The 3,727-nt window shown below is 40.0% G+C and overlaps 1 pseudogene; it reads right to left on the reverse strand.

Moving 5' to 3' along the window:
• Positions 1–1,315: 1,315 nt before the first annotated feature.
• LOC103198135 lies at positions 1,316–1,931 on the reverse strand (annotated as a pseudogene).
• Between the last annotated feature and the right edge of the window lie 1,796 nt (positions 1,932–3,727).

Below are 3,727 nucleotides of genomic sequence, written 5' to 3' on the forward strand. Positions count from 1 at the left end.
AGGCAGTCTCCAACTGCATATATGTCTGTGGTCCCAACCCCTATAAAAACTGTATTAAAAATTCAAGGTACTTATAATGGTTCATAATAATAAATGGGTGCTATTTTGCAACATGCATCAAACTATTTATTATCATTACTACATTTTTGTGTTAAAGATATTTTAGTGTAGCTAGAAGTGTTTATTTAGATGTTTTTTTATACATAGAAAAGTCACACTATATATTATATACTGGGAGCTCTGGTGGTGTAGTCCCTAAAGCATTTGACTACTAACCAGAAGGCTGGCAGTTCAAACCCACCAGATAACTCCTCAGAGGGAAGACTGGGCAATCTACTTCCATAGAGATACCACCTTGAGAACCCAAAGAGGGGTCGCTATGAGTCCTAATCGACTCCATGGCAGTGAGTTTGGTTTTTGGTTTATACTATATACTAAGACAAACGTGACTGACATCAGATATGAACCACATACCTAACAGCTGTGACTTACGTACAAGTTCAACTAAAGACAGTCTTAGGAATGGAATTTGTAACCTGGGTAGAACTTATATTGAATATGGTGTTTGTACAACATCCAAACCACATAACTTATTTTGCAAAATATATCATAGATGATAAGCAATGTGACTCTATTCAATTAAGAAAACTGATGTAGGATTTCTGGGTTAAGATTATAAACTGAACACACATAACTAATTTCATTCCTTACAACCCCAATAAAACTATAGCAAGGAGTTTTTCCTATTTTTTTTTTTAATACAAAAATATAGGACAAACAAGAAAGGAAAGAAAGCAACAACAACAAAAAATTTATTTACAAGCATTTATTAGTTTTGAATTACAAAATAGAGGAAAATAGCAACAGCAGTGCCTGTGGCCCCTTGGTAGCAGCTCTTCCCAGTCTATGTATTTATAAATACCCTTTTTACAACCTAGGATCACATGGTACACACATACTTTTTAAAACATTCTAAACTGCTGCATAGTATAAAACCATGCAACATGTTTTTAGCAAATGCCCCATTTACAAGTTAGGGTTCCTTGAAATTAGTTTTCCAGCTCACTTTTGCAAAATTATTGCAATCAAAGTGATTAGTTGCTCCTGCTACACAATCATGTAAACTTCTAACATGTTAGTAGCTGCCTTTCTGAAATGGGAGCAGTGGCTGTTGAGTTTAACCTTGGCCCTTCTACACACCCCCAGGCTGCAGGTGGCACCTGGACACTAGCTATGGCCGAAGGGTCCCCATGTCCCAGGATGGTGATGCCGGAAGAGCTGGCTAGGACTGTAAAAAATTAAGTCTTTATTGGGCTCAGGCCAGGAGTCCATGAGTCTTGAGTACTGTGTATGTTGATCTCCTCCACGTTCCTTTCATTCCATATCCGCAGCCTCATGAGCTGCTTCTTTTTCCTATAGTCATCTTAGCCATTTCATTCGTTGTCTCCTCCAAGGTTGCCACTACTACCTGGTACTTCCAGCAAAACTCTTGAGCTATGCAGCCCAGGTAGGCAAACTTAGGCATGGGCTTGAGACACACAACCTTGAGGGCAGCATGAACCACTATTCACTTTTTCTTGCCATGGGGGTGGGGGTGGAGATGGAGCAGGATCCCTTTGAACATCTTGAGGTAGTCCAGGGGGAAGCCTGGCCACACTTGGTCTTGTGGGACAGCATGCCTCACACAGCCTGCCAAAGATGTGACTGGGTGCCTAGAAGTGGTAGGGGCTGTGGGATTGGTTGGTGTTCATGCACTTGTGGAGGAAGACCAAGTACTTCAACTTGTTTCTGTAGAAGTTCCCAGAAATGTTGTTGCACTTGTAGGGCACAGCAAACACCTTCCAGCCCAGCAGCACCTGCTTGGCCAAAATGTTTACTAGGCACCCCAGGAGATGGATTGGACTTTGAGCACCAGGACCTACCCCTGCCATCTTTGGCACCCACCTGAAATGCCAGCAATAAAATTTTGTAAACTAGAAAATGGATGGATAAGTAGTAACTGCTTTAATCAATACAAGAAAGCCAAATCTTAGGCCAACAGTGGGAAAGCTGGAAACTAATCTGATTTATACTGTACAATACTCAATAACCTCAGCAACAGGGAAAATGTATCTTTAGAATGGAAGTAGTTGGCAAAAATAAGGATTGGATGAGAACTGAGGAGGAAGATCTCTTAATCCCCTTCTCCACCCGGGCAGAATTCTGGATTTTCCTCTGGTGAGGGTAAAAGAGAATATCTGGATTGAGAGTTGACTGGTCCAGCTGAAGCCATGGATACTTCTACAAAAACTAGTTCGGGATGGGAGATAGATGACCAAATATATACTGAATGATGAATGCCTAAACTCACAGTGAGCTAGCTTCCAGAGGCTTCCAGCGGGAAATAGGAAAAATTCTCTTGCGGAATCTGACCAGTTCTAGAGGAAAAACCAAAATTGGAAGTCCTCTGTACTCAGCCCAGTGAGATCACTCTTTGGAGAAGCTCAAAGTTTACTACATTCAGAGCTTCCAATCAGCTTCAATTCTGATTGCTAATCTTGAGTAGACATGTAAGAATTAACACATCTGAAGGAAGGGTCTAAGATGGAAGAGAGATTTAAATAGAAAAAGTACTTTGAAGGAAACAGAAACAAGAAATAAAGAAAAAATTAAACTATTAATATCCTCAGAGAGATATGGGAAGGTATTACATATATGAAACAAGAACAGGAAGCTACTGAAAAAGAGGGATAATTAGAAAAAAAAAAAAAAAAAACCCAGAATATAGAGCAAAATGAAACAGATGGAAAATAGCAGAGAAAAAAATGTAAGAAAACTAGAGAGCCAGTCTAAGACACCCAGTATCCAAATAGTAGGACTTGAAGAAAAAGAGGACAGAGAATATAGAAGGGAGGAAATCATCACTGAAATAAGATTCTAGAACTGAATGACATGTTTACAGGTTGAAAGACCCACATAGAATGAAAGCACACACGTGGTCAGTACACCATACACAATACAAATCTCTGAGAAGGGGTAAAACAGCTCATATACAAAGGATCAGAAATCAGAATGACTTTTGGAATTCTCAACAGCAACATTGGAAACCAAAGCAAAGTTTTCAAATATCTTACAGAAAATTATTTCCAACCTATACTCAGCCAACTTATCTTTGAAATATTAGGGTAAAATAAGGTTTCAAAAAGCATACTTTGTCTTGGTTATCTAATGCTGCTATAACAGAAATACCACAAACAGAAATTTATCTCACAGTTTGGGAGGCTAAAAGTCCATATTCAGGATGCTGGCTCTAGGATATGCCTTTCTTTCTCTGTCTGCTTTGTGCTCTATCTGGAGGAAGGTCCTTGTCTCTCTTAGCTTTCCCTGCTTGGTGATCTTCATATGGCTTGGCATCAATCTTCACCTGGGTTTATGAGGTTCTCAGTGCAGGGACCCCAGGACTGAAAGATGTATTCCACTCCCTACTCTTCTTTATTGGTGGTAGTAGGTCTCTCCTCTGTTCACTTCTCTGTTCTTTTATCTCTTGTAAGATATAAGGTGATGCAGGCCTCACTCCAGGGAAACTCTACTATGTTGGACCAGGGCTGTGACCTGAGTAAAGGTGTTGCATCCCACCCTAATCCCCTTACATCCAATTGGTTGATGACATCAGATCATAGGCATGATTACGTCATTGAGTAGCTGCCAAATTACATCATTACATAACCACCAAACCACTGAGTATCAC

Source organism: Orycteropus afer, unplaced genomic scaffold, assembly GCF_000298275.1.
Source record: "Orycteropus afer afer isolate SDZICR_OR568_19922 unplaced genomic scaffold, OryAfe1.0 scaffold00086, whole genome shotgun sequence".
NCBI lineage: Eukaryota > Metazoa > Chordata > Mammalia > Tubulidentata > Orycteropodidae > Orycteropus > Orycteropus afer.